We start from the raw sequence: 23,897 nt of genomic DNA, 5'->3' as shown, positions 1-23,897 counted from the left end.
AAAAATCTCTTTATAAGCACCATACAGACACAAGGAGGAAGCCTGGTGAAGTACAATGGAAAAGGGGCAAGACACTAGTTGTTGGCCCTGGTTCTTCCTTCACCAACTGTGTGACTGGAAGCATGTCACTAAACTGTGCCAGGTCTCAGTTTCCTCATGTGTTCAACCAGGGCCTTGAATGAGATGTAAGTTTCTCCACCCATCCTCCACCAAGGACCCTTTAAATATCTTTTCCTCAGCTTCTTTATGTTTTGAAAGAGTTAGTCTAAGAAATAATTATTAATAATTAATTTGCTATTATTCACTAATAATTATTTTCTACTAAAAATCTTTATGGTATTGCCAATCAGAACTTTTCATAAACACGGGACCACAAGGTTGTCAAGCTAATTTAATATGATTGTAACTGAAATCAATAAAGTCATACTTTAGTAAGTCAAGGTCAGAGGTGCTCAAACTTTTTCCTTTCATGGCACCCTAGAGGCCTCAAAAAGTTTTTCACAGTGCCTCAAGGCCAAAATAAATATCTAAAAGTTCTGTTTGTTAAGTACTTGGGTCCAAACAACTTAATAGGCATTTATGTCCTAAGAACTTTTATTCAAATGATAGCCATTTTAACAAAAAATACACCTAAATTGAAAAAAAAATTATTCCATTCTTATAAAACCATGATTATTTATTAACAACAACAACAAAATATGTGTGCCTGTTGGGCATTGTATGCCTTTACAAACCTTGTTTGTAATTTCCTGTTCTACATTCACTTTCACATGGTACCTGATGGCTTTCTACCACAGCAATGACCAAAAAGTCAGTTTCACAAAAATAGGTTAGCAAAAGAAACGGAGCACAATCTAATTTTGAGACTGTGAACCACTTTGAGCTAGAAATGTGCCTGGTGTCTGACAGATGTTGAGTGTTGCTGTGTTTTCCATAAATTTAGAATTATCCCTCAGTGCCCCTATGAGTTCACTTCAGAACCCCACCTCCAACCCCAGTGATCCCTGGCACACAGTTTGGAAACCACAGAACTGGGCAATTTTATTATGGCCAAATGTATAATTTTCACTAGGGTTTCTGAAAATTGTTCTATTAAGACTTTTAGAGCCCTCACATCAGGAACCACTACACCAGAAGCAATTCAAAGTCCTCCCTTTCAACTTTAATATTGCAGCATTTATTCACTCAATACTTGCTGAGCACGTATTATGTGTCAGGAATTGATCTAAGCTCTTAGGACACATCATTGAACAAAACAGATAAAAACCCTCTGCCTCTGTGGAACTTTTGCTCTAGCAGGGAATTTATATTCTCATAATAAATAAGTAAGGTGTATGGTGTGTTGGAAGGTAATACACTGTAGGGAATGAAGAGTAACGTGAATGCAATTTTAAACAGGGCCATTGGGAGTAGATCTTATTGAAAAGGTAACATCTAGGCAGACTTGAAGCAGGTGACACAGTCCTACCCAAATCTACAAGAGGAGTGTTTCAGGCAAAGAAATGTGGGGCACAGGTCCCAAGGCAGAACAGTACCTGGTGTGTTCAAGGATAGCAAGGAGACCAGTGTGAAGGGATCAGAGCTACCAAGGAGTGGCAAGGTAGGAAAAGAGGTCACAGATAAAGTGGGGCTGAAGGGAGAACAGGCAAGGCCTGGTAGAGCAGTATAAGAGCACTAGAGTTTATTGTGAACACAATGGGGCCACTAGAGGTTTCCAATGAGGGTATGACATGATCTGACTTATGATTTAATGGGATCACTTCAGCTGCTGTGTTGAAATAGACTATGAGGGAAGAACCAATCAGGGGTCTATTACCATAATTCAGGTGATAGTTGGTGGCAGCTTAAAACAGAGTAGCAGCAGAGGTGGTAAGAAACTCTGGCAGGATTTTCCAGTTGATTTTGAGATATAAACAAGTGAAGTTAAAATCACCCCAAGATTTTGGACCTGTGGTAAAATTAAATACTACTACTTTAAGTTATTTAAGCTGATTTTATTCAGTCCATAAAGTAATAAAATTAACTTTGATGTTAGATTTTTAAATGCTTCTAACCTTTTATACTCAATACAACTTAGCTCAGGAATTAAACGGTTTTACTAGATAGTTACTTCAGAACACATTAACAACAGTTCAATCCAAACAGACACATGACACAAACCACCGATATTTAATGAAAGAAAATAATCTTTTTTCCAACAAATGTGTATCTTGAATTTTATGTGGCAGGCAACGTCTAGGTTTTTTAGATGATTTAGAGAGGAATCCTATTCTGTTCCTACTTTCAAGGGTCACACCATTTATGAGGGCAAATAAAACATGTACATATTACGTATTTAAAGATAAAAGGGTCACAAATGAGGTGGTGATGAAGAGCTGTGGAAAGTCAGAGGAGGAAGAGATGACTCCCAGCTTTTCATGTAAAAGGAAGGTACCAGGGCAAAGAAATCATGAATTAAATGAACCTCTAGGAGTGAATACCTAGAAATACCTTATTATCCTGTTGAGATAATAAGGAAGAATAGCTTCTGTGATCTATGGATTAAAACAGATTCAGTAATGGGTTGTTCCCTTTAAGGCTTATAGGAGGTAAGATTGGTTTTGATACCTATATAGTAAAGCCATGAATGGGGCTTGAACTTCATTCAGTATGAAAGGGAAAACCATTCAAAGTGTTTCAATAGGGAACTAACTTGAAAGAATCCAGGCTTGAAGAAGGTTAGCCTGACAGCAAGGGGCAAAATGGGTGGGAAGAATGAGAAATCAAGGATGTAATGGCATAAGATGGTCATAGAGACCTGATACAGGCTAGTGACAGGGAAAGTAGAAACAAAGTCATTGATTTAAGAGACTTTTAGGGGCAAGCTGTTTCTCCCATCACTGTCTCGACCAGGAGGAACATCTTGAGCAGATCCTTCTCATGTCTAGTCAAATACACTTTGGACTTTTCCTCCCACAGCACCATGCACTCCCTTAAGTATACAGACCAGAGTCCATTCTCCATCTCAAGAGGTGAGTGAGAGAGGAGAGGTTAGCAAAGTCAGTGAAAGGAGGCTGCCTGCACAGATGACTGAGCAAAGTCTTAGGACTTAGGACACCTAAGTCTTGAGTCACCTCTGCTGGCTACTATCCACAGATTAGTACCAGATGCTATCATGAAGAACTGTTAATAGAGCTGCTCAACATGGCCATGTACATTGCTCACTGAGGTGAAGCTTCTGTGAGCAGTGAACACTGGCTCAGGTACCTGTGGTTCATGGGTCTGGTTAAGGATGATGTCTGTCCCCAGAAGTGGAGACTAGGCAAGTCCTGAATGTGGTCAGTCCTGGTATCCTTGTCCTAGAGCCCACCTACTTCCCTCCTTATTCACATCCCCTTTGTTCCTCTCACCTTTCCTCCAACCCAAGACATCCTTATCTAGTGTATGTGCATAGGGAAGCTGAAATTGACTACAAATTTCTCCAAATATTATGTTTACACTGAGTTCTCTTGGAGTCCTGGCTTTCAAACTCCGAGACCAAGGAATGTTTTGTTCTATGGAATTTCTTTACTGCCACTTGGATGGCAGTCACTGTAGGATAGAATGTATAAATGGGCATGGCGGGGAAGTGGTAGTGGAAAGTGGAATGTACTCTGCAGTTCATCACAAAAATATCCTGCTGCAAAAAAGGGCAGAGATTGAATCTATAGACCTCAAAACAGGTTTAACAACAACCAACTCAAACATGGTCAAACTGAATTGGAGACTCATGGGACAATCTTGAAAAATAAGAAACCAGGTGTGAGAAATGAATGACTGCAGCAACCTTGGCTTGAGGTTGAGATTCGAAGTTTTCTTTACAGAGGAAGCAGTAGGAATCATGGGATAAGATACAATTGCTAAGAAGAAATGTTGAAAGAAAAGAGAAGGGATGCAGGAAACAGAGCCCTATGCAAGGCCAAAAAGAGAAAAGATGCCAAAGTTATAGTCCTAAGAAAGGTCCACAGATGTGGACAGGAGGTGGTGAGAGGAGTCAGAAGTGAAACAGGGAAGAGGGAGACCCAGGATGTTGGCGCATCACACAGGTGTCAGGCTAAGTGTTTCTGGACAGAGGGGCAAACAATCATTCATGCTATAGTAAGGTCGAGGACTGTGAAAAGGGTTTGGCCACTTAGATGCCCTGGCAATAGCCTTAACTGTGAAGTAACCACTTATTTCTATATGTGATTATCTCATGATACAGTCCTTAACAAATGCTGCAGCAATGGCTTGAGAATTCTTCAGTTGGTACTTCATGATATTCAATTCATACCGGCTGGATAGGGGAGGGTAGAGATTGGGTGGTGAGTGTGGGGAAGGCAGGAGAAGATGTTGCACTGGAGTCATTCAATAAATAAATAGCATTCTCAGAATGTCTCAGATAAATTGTGAATTACTGTAAAAGGTGTGTTATTCTGTTGTTACAGTAATGCAAGCAGCAGCTCCATGTAATTAAGAGGTCTATTAACTTAGACCTAGTGGTGAATATTTTTATGCTGTAATATCAAAAGGACTGGAACTCCAAGGTTACTCTCTGGTAGGTAAGTGCCACAAAATTCCAAATTCATATGCTGGTTTTTTTTCCCCTGTGCAAACTAACAAAAGAGTGTGCATAAGGAATTTGAGATTAGTTCTGTCTATTGTTAGCTCCGTGCATCTTCAAAGCATATCCAGGGGACATCCTACCAGAAAGCGAACGTTAAACAAACAACTCGTTTACTTCCTGCTCTGTTCTCCAGTGACTAAGACTTATGGCTGAGAGGTAATAGAAATCTGTTGATGCCAGTAGATATTGAAGGAAACTAACATCCTTTGTGGTATCCCCAAGAAATTTTACTAGTCAGAGAAAGCTATTTTCTAACAAACAAGAACATAGCAAACCAAACCCAAAAAATCTGCTTTTCTCCATATATTGATCCTTCTCTGCAAGTGCTGTGATCAGTTACCATCACAGCATCTGTCACAAGTACTTGTGATGACGCTCAACCCGCCAGAGCCCTCTCCTACTGAGAGGCTCTTCTCTTATAGATATGACAAACCAATAAATTGAATAGTTTAAAAGAGCTTTTCCTCCTAGTGAGGACAAAATTTGGTCTTGTAAGAAAACAACATTGTGCATTCAATGTTGTTTCAATCTTGGAAAAAAGGGTGATTTCAAACGAAATCCATTATTGTTTTATGCATTTCTAAAAGCAAAAGATGGGTGAAAACCCCAAATGTCTTTTAAACGAAGGACAACAGATCTCTAAACTAGGTAACTGACGCATAAATAACAAGAATCTGCCCCTTCATCATAATACATGTGGCTGACAATCGAATGATCCCAGTTTCCAGATTAATTAGAGATGTACATTTTCTCCTACTAACATTTGAATTTTTGGGGGGTGGAACTTAACATGTTTTCTGTTTCTTTCTCCTGTTTCTATCCCAAACCAAAGAGAGGATAGCTTCTCTATCATTTTTCCATACCAGATACAAAAACAAAACGAGAAGAAAGACAAGAGTGCTCTGTGACTCCAAGAAAATGTTTGTTCTTGTATCTTTTTTTTATTTGAGGCAAGGAGGGAAAAAAAAAACTTCAGAGGAGTAAACCTGAGACACTGATTCAAGAGCCAGACAGTTCAATGAACAGGATAATCGGGGTAGTTTTTGACAGGTGCGGCTGCCTGCCTATAGCTGGCATATAATCATTACCATTTTAATAAAGCTCTAATAGGGGGCTGATCATTCAATGGCGTGTGAGGATCCTAATTCAGCTCCCAATCCCACATGAATGTGCTAGAATTTGCAGGCTTTGTTTTCCTCTTTTGTACCCCTGAATGCCAATAATTACTGGCTATAGATTCAAAAATTCTTAGAACTGGAAGCTAAATTAGCTCTCCTAATACTGCACAAGAATGTCAATACTCATAAAAAAGGAAGCAAGTGGTTTTTTTGTATTCTTTTTTTTTTTTTTTACACTTGTAGGCATTGTGAAGACCAGCAGTTGAAGTGGGCTGGCTTACAGCATGAATAATGACATTACTGTCTCTCTCACGGAGAGCCTTCCCTCTCTCAGGAACAAAAAGTTATCCATTGCTTCTAATACAGTAAGTCTTATAAAATCATACATTGATTTTTTAAGTTTCTGCTTTTCTTAATGTGAAAGAATCCACATCCTCTCTCTGGTCTGGTTTAAAGGCAGGATTTGTAAATATTCTACAACTCCCAGTTGAAATGTAGGTATCTTTCTGGGAAAAAAAAAAATGCCTTCACCTCCCTAAAGCCTATCTCCAAAGAGAATATTCATAATGAAACCACTTGGATCATAGGTGGAATTGTAATTGTAACTATTACGATATTGGAGATCATTAGTTACACAGCACAATGTTCAGAACCCCATGCTTAATGTCTTCTATGGGGTTTTTCATCTGATCGCTCAACACTATGAGGTGGATTTTTTTTTAGGCCCATTTGCAGAGGGTGACACTCTGAGTGATTAAATACTTTACCCAAAGTTACACATCTAGTAAGTGCTGGAGAAAGGACTCAAACTTCCCATTTCAATTTGCGTTTCTTCTAAGTGCCATTTGTCTGAAGTTCCTCAAGGCTTCAGCATTTAATGCGGTGGTGACTGTGCCTCATCCTGAATCCCATCCAATGCCACAAGGTGCCATAGCCATTCACTTTCCCTGTGTCACCCAAAACGTTTCCTCCATGAAGCCAAAAAAACCTGGTTGAGATCATCCTCTGGCTGATACTAGGAACAAGCAAGCACATTTGACTTTTCTTCCTTCAGGCATCAGACCACACTAAACAAGTCACGGAGAATGGAATCTTAGCAAGAAAAATTCAATTGTTGAGAGCTAATCTTCAGAATAGTTTATCCACACCGATGACTTGCTCCATTGCTATCCTTTGAGATCTGTGCAGGAGATGCCCTATTGTCTCTGGGTTCTAATACAGGATGTGTGGGTAGCAGGTAGATAATAGCACTCATATGCTCACTTTAAAATCTCTTCGGTGTCAATTGCAGACATACGGAGGTTTTCCAGGTAACTGTCTTTCAATTCCAAGAATACTGACCATGATCTTCAGGCCTTGTTTTGTTTTTTAATATATTTTATTCATAAAACTTTTAACTAAGAGACACTTTCAGTTTTTCACTTTTCAATAAGCAAACTGAGATTCAGAGAGTTGAAGTTTCCTGACCAATGTTCCACAGTAGACAAAACACCAGAATCCAATTTTCATGATGTTTCAGAATTAATTTCAGTATGAATCAAGATGACTGGGAATCTTTAACACACACACACACACACACACACACACACACCCTGTTAATAAAATCTCTACAAATTACACCCACCCCATGTGAAGCATCACTAAGAAAATATATTGTTAGGTCTAATTCTCATATGAAATATTAGAGTCTCATTAACAATTTCTTATGGGCCAGTATGAATAGGAAGAAGATACGTCCTGTAAAGAGATGCCCATTGACAGTAAATATTTATTTTCCTAAATGTTCTAGGCTGACTCTGTGTCACTCAGTGCAATTCTGTATTATTTAGCTGTTGCTGCAAAATGAATTACCTCAAAATTTAGCAGCTGAATGCAACAATACACTTTCTTTTTAAAAAATCTCACCATTTGTGTAGGCCAGAAGTTCAGGAGCTGCTAAGGTGAGTGGTTCTGACTCAGGGTCTCTTGCGAGGTTGTTGTCAAGATGATAACCATGGCTGCAGTCATCTGAGGTTTGCTTAGGGCCGAAAGATCGGTTTTGAAGATTGCACACTCACGGGGTTGTCGAGTTGATTCTTAAGACTTTCACTGCATGGATCTCTCCAGAAAACTGTTTACATGTCCTCACAGCATGGTGACTGCTTCCCCCAGAGCAAGTGACTTAAAAGAGAACAAAATGGAAGCTACATTTTATGACCTAGTCTTACAGGTCACACTTTATCATTGCTTTAATATCTTACTAAATGCATAGGTCAGTCCCATTCCATACAGGAGGAGACTCCACAGGGACATGAATCTCAGGAGAAAATCCACCGGAAGCTGGCTACCCCAAATTCCATGGCAGAGCACTTTTCTCTACCACTGATTTTGGTGGGAAGAAGAAAGAGGTGACTTCAACTCAATTAACATAGTAAAACCAACTGGTTAATTCTCCACATATGAGTCTATGCAAAAGCAAAGATCTTGGAGACAAAAATTGCCAACTGTCCTATAAGTGTCTTCTAATAAATGTCCAGCTCCAGGCTGGGGAATATAGAAGGCCCCTATTTCTTATTTAGTCATCTATTCCTCCTTTCAACAAAAATTCACTGAGGGCCTGCTACCTGCCAGGCACTGTGCTAAATGTTGGGAAACAACAATAACAAAATATCTAGAATGAACCCTCTAGAATTCTGCCATCTTCACAGAAGTGTACCTCTGAAGCAGTGTTTCCTCATGGAAAATTCTCCTAACATTCTAGGATTGTGACTTCTTATTTTTATCTTTGGGAAAAATTTGATCTGTTTGTAAGTTCTATCCCAATTGCTATGCTCCCTAGGAATCAAAACCTAATAGCCCCAGAAAAATGTTAAACAAATAAGATATATCACCTAATCAGTGCAGGGCAGAATGCTCTGGCAAAGGCCAACTGGTCAAGGATATAAAACTGCAAAACGTATATTTATCTGCAGTATTTACTACTGTCACAACAGAGATAACAATGGGTTTTAGTTTATAATATCAAACTCATAACACTACCTACACTGTTTACGCGTAAATTTGAGACTATCCATTAAACATTTAAATCATGTCCTGTTGAATAAAATGGTGTACTAATATTAGAGACAACTGAAACAGTCATACCTGGCCTAATAAAATTTCCCTCTAAACTGTTGAACCTCATGTTACTCATTTAAAAACGGTCATAAAAATAAGTCTCTACTTCATAGAGTTATATGAGAATTGAAAGATATTAATTTCGTATAGCACTTAGCACAATGCCGCCTGGCCCATGTAAGTGCTCAGTAAGTGTTATTATAAACCAGTATATTATTGTAAGCCACTCTCAAATAACTGGCCTTACTTTGATATTTCTCAGTTATTATCACTCTTTTAGAGAACTGCAATGATTAAGTATTCAAATTTCAAACCTTGAACTTGCCCCCTAAGACAGTAACATGCCCCAGCTTGAACGGGCTCTGCTACGATCCAAAGTGGATGTCACTTCTGCTACATGTTTCTTACCAGCGTTCTATGAGTCAGGATGGTTATATGACTCAGAGGAGCTGGTGCTTTTAGCAAATTATAGTGTCTCTGCACCAAAGCAAACCATGAACCACTTTAGTCTATGACAGATTTTTCCATCTGTAAAATGGAGTGAACATGCTTAAATTTTAAAGTCATTTAGTATGTGACAGTCAGGATCTTGGGAAACAGAAATGGATGATCGGTTCAATAGAAACCCAAACTCCAGCATTACATATTATACCATGTGATAAACCTGCACATGTACCTCCTGAATCTAAAAAAAAAAAAAAAAAAAAAAAAAAAAAAAAAAAAAAACTAGAGAAAAAGGAAAGCAGAAATACAGGTTTTGATTAATTACTAAATGGAATACTAAGTGAAAATAACTTATGGCATTTGCTTTTGATAATACCCTTGGGTGTTTCCCTTGTTAAGTTTCTGCTTGGTGCTGTAATAGAGGAAAGCAACATAGTTTGCCAACTTCCAAACTTGCACTGATTTTGTATGACCTTGAACCTAACTTAAGCCTTCCCTGCTTCCAGTTCTGCTGAACACAAAGAAAACGTGATTTCTTGGAGCAAAATAAAAGGCTTAGAAAGAAGACTGAGAAGGCTTCCTAGATATCAAATAGCTCTTACAAAACACCGTTTTGATGAAGCAGTGTAAGCGAATCAGAAACATATGTATTAAGTTTCCCTTGAGTTATTGGGGTTTCAAAATGAAGGGATTAAGAAAGCGGCAGGAGCTGCCCTTTAGTTGCACAGCACCCTCTGAAACCTCCAAAACATGTTTTCAGGGAGAGATTTAGTCAATCCCTCAAAACTTCAAGATATTTTCTACCCGACCGGGACATATTCAGAACTTGTAAGATTATCTCATATTGCCTGATCTCCAGTTCCTTTCTAGATCAAAGAAGTAGAGTTAAGTACTCCTATTCTGGGAAGCTTATCTGTACTAAAGTAATGATTCTTTCCTTTGGTTTGCTATGAATTAGTAATAGTTTTTTTTTTTCATCTTAAACCAGCACAAAATATTAAATACATTTTTAATGACCTCTACTTCTGAAAATATTGCTCTCAAAAAAGTGTGTTAAATTGGGAAGTGTTACCAGCTCATGTTTCATCCAGATTAATTAAGTAAAGTAACTCTTTGGTGCCTAAGACCTTAATTCTCTGATTGTTTTGTTATTGAAGGTATCAACAGTTGTCTCAAATGGATGTTGGGGAATGCTTAAAAACACTCCAGTTATATTATGAGACTACATTCTAAAAGGCAAGTAGATTGTTCATATTACCATTAAAAAGGAGTGAAGGTGGGAGAAGGAGTGAGGAGTCCAAAATCTAACAAAAAAAGATCTGCTCTGAGGTATTGGAGCTCCGTGTGCTGAACAAATTCAGATTAAATTGAAATCCAGCAAGGTTTGGAGACCATTCTCTATGGAGCTTGGCGAAATTGGCAAATCAGCTATTAAAAAATAGGACTGAAGTGTTTTATCTGTGTTGTCCTTTGTAATTAGGCTGCTGAATAACAGAAGTATTATCACACCAGGGTTAGTGCCAGAGGATTACCCAAAGTTTTACAAATGGGATGCTAAAGTGGCCTGAACAGGTGCACACACAAAGACCAAGGGAGGGGGAAAGTAAGAGAATGAAAGCTGAGGCCTACTACTTTCAGCCACATAGTAAAATTAATGGTTTCTGTAAATGAATGGCACGGTTAGATTACCATTGAACTTGTAAAATTAGAGGAAGGAGTCAGATTCTTCATTACACTCCTTTTTCTCTTTTTTAATTTGAGTGGAGGAGGTCGACCTTAATTGTCGTTTTACCTAAAAAAAAAAAAGAAAAAGAAAATCTTTTCATTTGAATAATTTTGCAGCAGGCACAGTGACTCCTCAAAAGAATTGTGCTTTCTGAAATCTTTCTTTTCTCCTAGTCTACTCATGTGACCTGCACGCTGGAGAGAAAAGTGAGTTGGATTTGAATGAGCTCATATTTGGGAAACTGGTGAATTTAAAAAGAAGTGGGGGGGGACAGCTACTACCCTTAAAACCAACAGTGAAAAATGAAAGACAGATAGGCTTCATGTAGGCAAATTAAGGATTAATATCAAAAGTAAACCTAAGAGCCTCTCTTAGAAGCAGATGTGTAGGAACTCGTGGATTCTAAACATTCTCAGTTGAACTCTATTAATTTGCCAAAAATGTATCTGTTTTCCAATGTAATGGTAGTTCCAGTCATTTAAAGTAGTTGCCTTTTCATTATAATTTCCTTGTAAAATGAAGCACTAGATTATTCATCTTTGGAAATTTAAATGTTCTGAGGCTGCTCTACAAAGATCATTCATTTCCCTTTCCACCAACTCTTCAACATTCTCTTACCCAGTTCTCCTGGAGATGAGTAGCATTTGTTTATTATTTGGCTATCTGGGTTAACCTGTAGGCTTGACTTTGTTTGAATAGTTTTAGATTCCAAAAACCTGTAAGTACTACCAAGTTTCCAGGCCTTCCCGGGGCACCACACGTATGTCTTTATTTTAGCCAATAGAATATATATGTATATAAGATATAAACTTAGCCCCTAGTAAATGACACTATCTCAATGCATATTTTGTTGTTGTTGTTGTTGTTGTTATTGTCATTGTACCAAAACATCTTCAAACATATACCAATTGGCTTCCAAAAGAAACAAGCTAGTGCTTTAACCACAGACTGCAGTGTGTAGGTTAATAACCAAGTCATTGACACCTCCTTTTAAAAATTAGGTATACATTCTGAATTTCATCATGCACTAATCAAATGATCTTGCCTTCATGTGGAGATTATTATTTATATAACTATTTGAGAAAAATCTCAAAACATTTATATACATCTACAACTGAATCTTAAAGTTTATTTTTACAGAGATTTGGGTGCAGCAAACCACCATGGCATGTGTATACCTATGTAACAAACCTGCACGTTCTGTACATGTACCCCAGAACTTAAAGTATAATAATAAAAAAAAAGTAGTATAGAACATCGAATAAATTTTGCCAGCAGTCCCCAGCTGAAAATATGCAGTGGGGACATTGTTTTAAAGCAGCAATTCTTGTTCTATAAGAGGGAAAACCATTTTGTCATAAAAATGGTTTTCTGCTAGAATATTGGCATGTGATTTAAATCTTGACAAGGAAGATCAAGTCTGTTAGAGAGGCAATTGAACTGATAGGAGCAATTAGCACAATGAAAAATGCACAAGAAATAGTCAACAAGGCCATGTCCCTTTTACGTCACAGAAATGCTACAGAATTATTTAGGTGCCAATTCTAATACAATTTTAATTATGTTAAGGAAGTGCATCTTAAAAGATGTATGTTTTAAAGACAAAAGAAATTGAAAACTGCAGTTATCATTTACTAAATACTTACTACATCAAGCAGTCTGCTCATCACATTACGTACACACTATATGAATTTTCCAACAAGCTCTTGATGGAGATGTTGTTTTTTCATTTTCTACGGTTGAGGAGTCTGGAGGTTAGAGAGGTTAAGAACTTTTCCAGAAGACACACCACGCGGCAAAGTCATAAGACTCACCAAGAACTGTCAGGCAAATAAAAAGCTCGCACACTTCACTGTTTTATATTCTATTTCAGGACAATATATTTTCTAATCAAAATCAGAAGACTCTGTTCACATGTTTGCTGAAAGCCACAGAAGACCTGATTTTGGTAGGTAGAAGTTTCAACTCAGTTTTTTATATGAAACTACCAACTCGATTTTGTCTAAAGAGCGATATGTTTTAAAGTCCATCACTGAGATGAAAAGCAAAAGCTATTTTAAAAAACTGATAGCAATAGCTTGAGAATTTAGGTAGTGTTTTCACTATACTTCCAGTACAGAGATGAATGAATTTGGCCTTGCCTCACACATTTTTTTTGTGAATGAATTTCTAGTTTGTATGGTTAATGATCAAAACAGAAACTACCTTGAAAAATAACCCTGGGCATCAAACTGTGTGCTTAGACTTTGTATGTTTTTTGTTTTTGTTTTTGTTTTGAGCAGAGTCTTACTCTCTTGCCCAGGCTGGAGTGCAATGGCACGATCTCGGCTCACTGCAACCTCTGCCTCCCGGGTTCAAGCTATTCTCATGTCTCAGCCTCCCGAGTAGCTGGGATTACAGGCACCTGCCACTATGCCTGGCTAACTTTTGTATTTTTAGTAGAGATGGGGTTTTGCCATGTTGGTCAGGTTGGTCTTGAACTCCTGACCTCAGATGATCCACCTGCCTCGGCCTCCCAAAGTGTTGGGATTACAGCTGTGAGCCACTGCACCCGGCCGTATATTTTTTGCTTTAGGGTCTGCACTTGTCTATATTCTACCCGAGGCTTCACTTCACATCTCCTTTCTTGGTTGGAATGCCTCCTGAAACTTGCTATAAAGCTCTTCCTGAAACTCCCACTAAACAAGTATGCCACTGCCTTCACAGAAACCTACTTAGCCACCTATGTATGCTATGCTAGCTAGCTGTGTATCTAATTCAGAGTAAGTGCTGATAAACTAGCTTGTTTTTACTATGTTACCCAATAGTGCCAAAATTCACCTACCTATTTACTTGTTGAAAAAAATAGGGCAGTATCAGCTTCTTTGATCATTTTCTAATATTGTTGCCAGCTTTGTACATACAAGGTATTTTAAATGGAAGGTAATAACTAGCCTTTTTTAAACCACAAGTATGACTTCAAGAATCAGATGTCAAAGTAGATGTTCAACATATATTTATTGAGTAAATCAAGGACTATATGAATCAATTAAAATGATATAAGAGAAGAAACTACTAAACAGAGATTGGCTGTCAATGAAGTTAGCACAAAGTAAAGAAATGGGGGAAAAACACTGGAGACAAGACTTTTAGTACTTGTTTAGGCCATAATTATTGCAGAGTAATCTTATGTTCCAGTTTTCCCAGAACTGTCCTGGTTTGTCTGGTTTACACTTGCTACTCTGGTATAATTAACAATTTCATCCTCTTTTACTATCAGAATTGCCCTGATTCAGATGATAAATTATATGGTCACTTGACACATTAGCATGTGCCATTTAACAAATCCTTTAAACACTTCCAGTTGGTTTTTCTCACCATAAAATAAAATGATTAACCCAAATGGACTCTATCTCTCCTTAAGCTTTGTTACGAACTGTTCCCTGTTTTAAGTGTCTTTGCACACTTATTCCCCATCTTCCTGGCAACCTGTTCCCACTTTCCACTGGAAGAACAAAATTAGTGACAACATTTAAAGAGCTTTTGTAGAAACAAACTGAATTCTGTGGGAGAGGAGAGACAATACATTTGTGTTTAGTAATAAGAGTGAGGAAGATTCATATCTGAACCATAATGCAAAACATATCCAGGTTACAAAATTACAAGCCAAAGATAAAAATGTTATAACTATGCAGCAATATTCACTATAAACAAAATAATCTTTATCAAATTAATTTAGTACTAAAGAAAATTATTTAATAATTTTACAAATGTCTGATTCACTTACTACATGGGATCAAGAAACAGAATGAAATTAAACCACTCAAAAGCAACATTGAAAGCTAAGAGGATGGAATAATGCCTTCAGAATGGAGAGAAAAAATTATTTCCAATCCAAAATTCTATACCCAGACAAACTATCTTCTAAGTATTTGTGTAGAATAAAACACTTTCAGAAATGAAACATTTTAATAAATTACCTTTTATGCATTCTTTTTTCAGGAAACTACAAAAAGATGTGTCTGTCTTAACAAAAAATAATAAACCAAAGAAAATAAAATATATGGGATCCTGAAATAAAAGGTGCAACACAAGAGAGATAAATAAAAACAATGACAACCTCTCTGTGAAGAAAGACCCAAAATAACAACTTTGCAACTGCTCTAGAGAATAATTTGTTCAGATAAGACTAATTCAGGAGACTCCAAGGGTAAGTTTCAAGAAGATTAAATCTATACAATACCTAATATGTTTGCATGTGTAGAGAAGAGATTTATACTACTTGGAGAGAATTTGAAGTTAAATTAGCAGTTCATCTATGACTATGATTTGCATAGATATAATGATTGCTAAATATTTCTATAGCCTGAGGAAGACGGTGAATGAGAAGTGTGCTTGTGTGTGGCAAGGAAGAAGGGCATTTACCAAGTGGGAAGTCAATGGTCAAATGCTTAAGATTTGGTAAGGCATTTACCAAGTGAGAAGTCAATAGGCAAATGCTTAAGACTTAGTAATCAGAATGCAAATATGTAAGTACATGTAGAGGCAAAACATAGCATTATAGTTATGTGCGCAGATGCTAGAGTGAGACTCTCTGGGTTCAAATCCCAACCTCACCAATTACTAGTCACGTGACTTTGGGCAAGTTGTTGACCTATTTGAAACTCAGTTTTCTCGTATGAAAACTGGGATTATAATTACCCATCTCATAAGATTTTTATATGAACTAACTTTCTAAAATACTTAGAACAATACTTGTCACAAAGCCAGCAGTATAAAAGTGTTGACTATTAAAATAATGTCATTAGAAACATGGAGATATATTAAAAGAATAAGCTAAAATAACAGAAATTGGTTGTGACCGGAGGAGAATGATGCACTGGGAATATTATTGTTTTTCTTAACTTGGAGAAATTTGATTTTTTAAAGTTTGTGTTCACATATAATTTAAAAAATAGAAAACTAAATTTTAAGTGACAAGAATTATATTCTTCCATTTAGTCAGGTGCTGGATAAAGTAGCTTTTATTTAGTTGTCTGCAAATATTATGACAAATAGGACAAGAAGAGTGCATGCTGTTTTCAACCAGTTTGTATTAATGATGATCCTTAGATGTAGGCAACAGAAGTTGATGAAGCTGATTTAAATACAACGGTTTAGTTGAAAAGATGTTGGGGAGATCACAGAATGAATTGCGATGCTGGAGAACCAGGTGTGAAAATGTACAGGCATGAAGGGAGGCTGCATAGCCATAACTATGTACTGAATCACACCAAATACCATCAGGTGAGGATTTCACATCTATCACCATTGGACTCGCCATACCGTAATTTATACATTTACTGGCCTGGCTGCAACAACTCTTCCTGGAAATCATATGCTGCTTCCACCACAGCCTATCAGAAAGAAGCCTCCTCTCTTGTGTTGTTTTATGTCACCAGTCCCACTTCAAATCATAGCCAAGTGCATAAATTGGTCAGGGAGGCTGGGAAGACATGTATATGTGTGTATATATATATGTGTGTATGTATATATATGTGTGTATGTATATATATGTGTGTATATATATACATGTATGTATATATATGTGTGTATATATATACATGTATATGTGTATATATATGTGTGTATATATATACATGTATATGTGTATATATATGTGTGTATATATATACATGTATATGTGTGTGTATATATATGTGTATATATAACATCTGTGGTAGGAGGCCAACTCTACCCCCATCCAAGAGCCATAAGATAGGTAATTTTCTAATTACAGACTGGATGGAATAGGCTATGTTCTTATATTCATTACTTCTCCATAGAAGTACTCAAGTTAGCAATATGACTAACTTTGGCCGATTAAATATAAGTAACAGTCATTCTTCACTTCCGGACAGAAATACTAAGAACCAGGACATGGTTCTCCCAATCTACTACTCCCTGCCAGGCAAATCTGAAGGCATGTTGAAAGGATACTTCTGCCAGCCTGAGTCTTTAAATGACTATGATAAGCAAAACTTCCTTGCCAACCTGTGGTGGACATGTATTATGAGCAAGAAATAAATACGATTGTTTAAAGCCACAGCAATTTGCATGTTGTTTGTTACTGCAGTTTAACATACCTATCCTAACTGACAAAGATGACTCAGACACTGGAGAGTCAAAAACATGACAAGTGCATACCACAGTACATTTTTTCTGTGTGTCACATGTCTTGAAACTTGTCCAGCCATACACAAACCTTCTAAATATCATCTATCAACTGTAGATTTAGCTTCTCTTATGTTATTCTAGAAAACTATCCTCAGTTGTTCCTTGTTTGCCTTTGACCTATACACTTTCAGAGCCTATTTCTGTTTAGTTACTATACTTTATCTCTGTTTCCTACTCCTATACTGTTGAACTCAGCCCTGATAGCTTATTTGACCAAAGCTTGACTCTGTTCAGAGTCAAGAACAAGTATGAGAGCCTTGGGATTTTACCATACTGTTTTGTCCATTTGGTATTACCTGGGTTGGAATACTCAAACCCCATTGGCTCCTAGATCTATAAAATTACATAATGTAATTTTAAAACGTTATAGTATCTTTTTATTCATTTACTCAATGACTATTTATTGGGAGTCTACCATGTGCCAGGCATTGTGCTACTGTAAGTTTACACATGCATTGTTATGCATTAGTCTACCAGGTACTAGACCAATGATTAGTAATAGACCACGATTCTAGCCCTTAGGAGCTGACATCCTGGTGGAAGGAAAGTGGTATGGGAGTGGGTGGTAAGTACTAGAAATAAATTAAGCCAGTTTAGGAAAATAGACAGTACTGTGGGTAGATGGAAAAGGGTAGTTTCAATTATAAGTAGATCTGGTTAGGATAGGCGTCATTGAGAAGGTAACATTTTAGCACAGACTTGAAGGAGTTAAATAAGTGAGCCATGTGAGTGTCTGAAAGCAAAGTATTCCAATCAAAGGAGAGAAACAATGCAAGCTTTCTGAAATAAATGTATACTTAGAGTTTTTGAGAAACACCAAAGAAGTTTTTATGAGAATTCCTATTTTCCTATTACCTAACACACATAGTTGTCCACTTTCTTTGATGTTAATCTCTTTTATATCTCATGTGTGATTATACAATTTGGGCTTCTGTTTCAGCATTTGGAAATATTATTCATAGGTTGTTTGTATCCTTGTAAAAGAGAAAAATCGTAGTTCTCTTTATCTTACTGTTACATTGGTAAATTATTTGATCATAATTATCCCAAACATTGATTAGGGCAACTTTCTTCAGCAGATTACAAATCATGCTTCTAATAATCAATCCCACTCACATTCCTTCTTGGGAGTCATAAAGTGTCCATATTTGGCTTTGTTACTAATATCCCAAATAATCACCACTGGGACAGTCATCTCTGGCTGTCAAGGAAGATGTCTAAGTGCTTGGGTATCTGATGGACATTTTATAAAAAGTAAATAAGACAAAGCAATGAGGTGTCTTCACAGATACTTTCAACCCCTCTGGGAGCAACATGAGAAAGCACACTGGAACTGACCTCAGTTTTCAAGCCAGATATACATTCCTATAGCTGAATCATTTGAAGTTCACCGGTGTGGTTTAGTGTGCAGTATAAGATGTCAAATAAAGCATAGTATAGGATGTCAGTGTCCCTTTGGACAAAGCAACTTCTGAATTTTCTGCAGGGACAAAATTACATTCATAAGAATGGAAAAACACCCACTGCCAAAAACTAGTCCTTTCTTGCCTTTTGACAAAGTCTTTTCAAATATTTCAAGATTAAAATAGACTGTGCAAACAATACCTATAATCAAATTTTCTTCTGTAGTATATGACACTCTCCAGATATAAGTTAACCTCCTAAGGGAAATGCATTTAAGGTTTCATCTTAATGGATTACCATAGATCCACTATATGAAGCATAGTCCATTCAGCCATCATACAGCTGACTATTTGTTTGACAATTAAATCAGAATCCAAGGAGAACTCTCAAGAGGTAAAGATAAGTTGATGTGGTGGTCATTTAGGTGGTAGCTCTAGGGTTTATAGAATATAGTAGCAATGACATCATTATCCCCCTTGTGTACTTCTAAAATTCTGGAATTATAGGTTTGCAATGATAAAAGGAAGACAAAATGCAAAATACAAACAAACAACAGCAAACAAACAAACAAAAAAAAACCCATAAACTTTGATGCTTTGAATCCCACTTGCCGGGCGACTTTAGGTAAATTCTTAACTTATTTAAGCCTCTATTTTCTCAATCTTGAAAATGAGCAGTAATCTATCAGTTATTAACATGGTGAGGATTAAGTTAGTCAACATATGTAAAGTTCCTGAAACAAAACATTGTACATAAAAGGCAATTAATAACTGTTAGTTTCTTCTCCCTTTATTTTACAAGTGATTAAATGAAGATCCATATAATGTCAGATAACTGGGTAAAGCCAATCATCTAGGGAGTGACAGAGCTAAAGCAGAATTTTTTTTGGCTTTAATCCGGTGCTACTTTAATATTGAGCGAATGATTATCCTAAACTCTTTTTTGTCCTTTTAGTTTTGTCAAACTAAATTTTAATTTGCTGCCCTACAAGAGTGAACATGAGACTGATTTAAGTTGTGACTGCTGAAGAATGAATATCACCAACGGAGGCAACTATCGTGGACTCTGAATTCGGAATTTAGATCCCTAACACTGACTTTGGGGATTATGGTGCTAATGATCCAGATGGATCCCTTCCATAATGCCAGTGACACACCACAGAGCAATGTCCTCAGCTTCATCAAATTTTATTGGGTCCTTAGTGTGAACAGTTCTTCTTTCATATCTTAAAGTGACTGCCTGGCACCAGATATCTCCACGAATTCTATTAGTTTCCCATAGGCCTTGTCCCCAAGAGGCTCGAGCTGAGAATGCCAAATTCTCTTCCCCTTTATCACTGCCTGCTCTGTGTCTAGCTTGGATGGCTCCAGCACAGGGGCCAGGGGTCAGCTCCCTGGTTCAAGCTCAGTTTCACTACTTACTTGTTAGGTGATTTGGGGCAAATTATTTGACTTCTCTGTGCTTTGGTTTCCCCATCTATAAGCTTAGTCTCTATATATAAAGTCTTTAGAAGAATGCCTGGCATACATTACATTCAATGTGTTTTTGCTTACTAGTATTATTAGGCTCCCTCCAAAGTGTAGGTCTATCCTGACTTTACAATCTCCAATCTTTAAATATTTGCACTTTACTCTTCTGTTGGCTGGCATTTTATATTGCTTAATGGATGTTTTCTGCATGAGGTAATCCAACTAGCAATTTAAATTCAGTGCTTCCAGATTTGTAAAACATGTTAATTATATTTTCAATTATCTTTAGAAGGAAAGAGGACATAGGCAAATGGACAAATCCATTTCTTCATATTAACCTTAATAATTTGGTATTAAATTGAACATAGAGAAAATGGGTCTAGAACAAAGTCTCAAGATTTTATTTCACACAGTTTATACACAGGTACAATTTTATATTTTCAATCTAGAAACTCAATTTTAATTAATTGACTGGCTGATATGAACATCAGTATAGCATGGGCTTCCTCAGAGTTCATTGTCTCAAACTTCATGGTTTTTAATCCCAGTTTCATAACTTACTACCTGTGTGACTTTGGAAAATTTAATTAACCTTTTTATATCTCAGTTTCCTTATCTAGAAGAGATAAATAATAATTATACCTAATTATAGGGTTGGTATAGGAATTAAATGAGTATTTATAAAGTACTTAGCAAACAATCTAGTACTTGGTGAATGTTATATATACATTTCTTTAATTATATAAATAAGTGTTAGGTATCACTATAATGGCACAGAGAGTGACTAGAAAATAATAGTTTCAGTTAGATATTTTACAATATGATTTTCGCTGGACTTTCATCAACATTATCCGTCAAGATCAGAAGAGATTCCATTCACTCACTGGAGTTACTGAAAAAGTCCCCCTTGTGACTTTGTAAAATTGGCCTTGGAACCTGTTCTAGTATGAATCTGAGAAAGGCTTCTCTGGTCCTAGAGTGACATTAACAGGCCTCATGGGTAAACCTATAGGTGCACAATGGGTTTGAGTGGTCAACATGACAGTGGTAGGCCATATTTCTCTGCCTCTTGCCCTCATGATACAGAGCATTAACCTTCTGTAATACCCAACAAGTGTCCTAGGAACTTCTGACACAAGGCCTTATTTATTAAAAAAAAAAAAAAAAAAAAAAAGGTTTGGGTATTCATGCATATTTTAAGTATGTTGATTTCTTTATTATTATATTATTATTATCATTATACTTTAAGTTCTGGGATACATGTGTGGAACGTACAGGCTTGTTACATAGGTATACACATGCCATGGTGGGTGGTTTGTTGCACCCATCAACCCGTCATCTACATTAGGTATTCCTTCTAATGCTATCCCTCCCCTAGTTCCCCATACCCCGACAGGCCCCAATGTGTGATGTTGATTTCTTAAAGACAACTTGACCTTTGGAAATCACGTAGATGTCTCAAAGCATTTCAAACTCCACATATCTAAAACCAAACTCAATTACTTTCTACTTATCTTCACTAAACTAGCTCCTCCTGAGTTTTCTAAACTCCCTCATCCAACCTAAAGAATGTGTCCCGGTCAACATCTTATTCTTTGTCATTACCCACATATGTCATCTCTTAAAATAGACATGAGTAAGACCCTCCAGAAAAAAAACTGCGTTAAGAAACTAGTGATACACTGTTTGATATCCTTATCCCACATTTGAGACTCAATTAACATAAATGTCCTTCCATTTAGACAGGTTGGTCAGTACTTATTTTCCATGAATATTTGTTTTATTGCTTATTTTTTTAATGGAGCAACCTGTGCTTTCTTTTTGCAGGTGTTTGGAAGCTCATGCAAGCAAAACCCCTCCTATTACCCCTAGCAGCTATCTGCAAGTTTGAAGGGGTCATATGCCATGACCGAGAATAATATCTCTGCAAATTCTCTCAGCTCTCCCTCTTTTGAAAAAAAAACACATTTGCCTTTTGAATTCTTATGATTCTCTTTCATATTCTTAGAAACAAAGTGATAATAGCTAAGCTCTCACACTTAATTTTAAGCAAATCAACCAAATTATTTCACAGAATGTATGGTCTGGGGGTGGAGACATAAAGGAGAAAAATAGCTGCCATTTGTTGACTGCTGGCCATTGAGGGAGCATTTTCTTTTTCTTTTCTTTTATTATTTTTTAAACTTGTATTTTAAATTTGTGCAGGTTTGTTACACAGGTAAACTTGTGTCATGGGGGTTTATTGTCCAGATTATTTCATCACCTAGGCATTAAGCCTAGTACCCATTAGTTATTTTTCCTGAACTTCTCCCTCCTCCCACCCTCCATCCTCCAATAGGTCCCACTGTGTGTTGTTCCCCTCTGTATGTCCATGTGTTCTCACCATTTAGGTCCCGGTTGTGTGAGAACATGCAGTGTTTGGTTTTCTGTTCCTGTGTTAGTTTGCTAAGGATAACAGCCTCCAGCTCCATCCATGTCCTGGCAAAGGACATAATCTCATTCTTTTTTGTGGCTAGATAGTATTTCATGGTGTATATGTGCCACATGTTTATTATCCAGTCTATTATTGATGGGCATTTAAACTGATTCCATGTCTTTGCTATTGCGAATACCGCTACAATGAACATGAGTGTTCTTGTGTTTTTTATAACAGAAAAATTTATATTCCTTTAAAAATCATCATGAGATACTATCTCACACCAGTCAGAATGACTATTATTAAAAAGTCAAAAACTAACACATGCTGGTGAGGTTGTGGAGAAAAAGGAATGCTTATATACTGTTTGTGGAAATGTAAATTAGTTCAAACATTGTGGAAGACAGCGTGGTGATTCCTCAAAGATCTGAAGACAGGAAGACCATTCAATCCAGCAATACCATTAATGGGTATATAACCTGGGGGTTGGGGGGGACGGGGCACTTTCTAATAGCTTATATATGGCAGGTATATATCTCATCTGCTCAAAATGTACTGCTATTGTAGAATTGATGGGCTGGTGACTAAAATTGCCTATTTCAGGAGATGATACACATGGGAACTCTTGTATCTGTGGAGATGTTTTTTCCTTTTTTTTTTTTTTAGCTGAGAAGAAAAATACAAGAGTTTTTATTTGTTAAAGAAGTTTCTGAGATAGAGGTTAATGAGAATAGATGGAATAGGATCTGTTCTTCTGTCTGTTTAAAGGGAGTTGTTTTAAATAAACCAATATAGACATTTTCAACATTATTATTTAATTATCACAAAAGAGAACAGAAGCATCTGACTCTGTTACTATTTTAAAAAACTAGTTAAGAATGAATGGTGGACTCTTACTATGTGTGCATTAACAAGCAAATGTTCAAAGCCTTGAAAAGTCATCCTTGCCAGGTCAGGTGATGCTTAAGTAGCACAAAAGTGATGGCACTTGCTTCGTGAATCAGGCTGGGGAATATTTTACTGTAAAAGGAATTTAGACAAGAAATGGTATCACTGACTTGCTTTAACTCTAATTTTTGGGAGCTCTAGATGTTAGCAGGAACATATAGAGATGCTGCTATAAACACCTACATGCTGTGTACACTGTTTGGACCCAAGAAACAAGGGAAATACATAGCTGGGATGGATCATGACACAATTTTTCATCAGGTTTCTTTTGCCTTTACCAAAAGAAAATACTAATTATACTATTTTTGGTCTGGGTGGAAATCACATGTTGATGTCTGTGTTAGTCTGTCCTCATGCTGCTAACAAAGTCATACTCAAGACTGGGTAATTTATAAAGGAAAGTGGTTTAATTGAGTCACAGTTCCACTTGGCTGGGGAGGTCTCACAATCATGGTGG

At 36.9% G+C, this 23,897-nt stretch overlaps 1 long non-coding RNA gene across 1 annotated transcript in view; it reads left to right on the top strand.

The window, feature by feature from the left end:
* The first annotated feature begins 779 nt into the window (after window positions 1–779).
* LOC135966116 (uncharacterized) overlaps window positions 780–23,897 on the top strand; it is a 69,214-nt gene continuing 46,096 nt past the window's right edge. The window contains exons 1-6 of the long non-coding RNA XR_010579220.2: window positions 780–4,559; window positions 5,986–6,107; window positions 10,440–10,518; window positions 11,182–11,214; window positions 12,882–12,956; window positions 14,990–15,197. This is a non-coding gene — a long non-coding RNA (uncharacterized lncRNA). The remainder of the gene's footprint in view (window positions 4,560–5,985; window positions 6,108–10,439; window positions 10,519–11,181; window positions 11,215–12,881; window positions 12,957–14,989; window positions 15,198–23,897) is intronic.

The sequence above is a fragment of the Macaca fascicularis genome, chromosome 11, assembly GCF_037993035.2.
Source record: "Macaca fascicularis isolate 582-1 chromosome 11, T2T-MFA8v1.1".
NCBI lineage: Eukaryota > Metazoa > Chordata > Mammalia > Primates > Cercopithecidae > Macaca > Macaca fascicularis.
The sequence above is the reverse complement of the archived record's forward strand: the minus strand, read 5'-3'. Positions and strand labels throughout refer to the sequence as shown.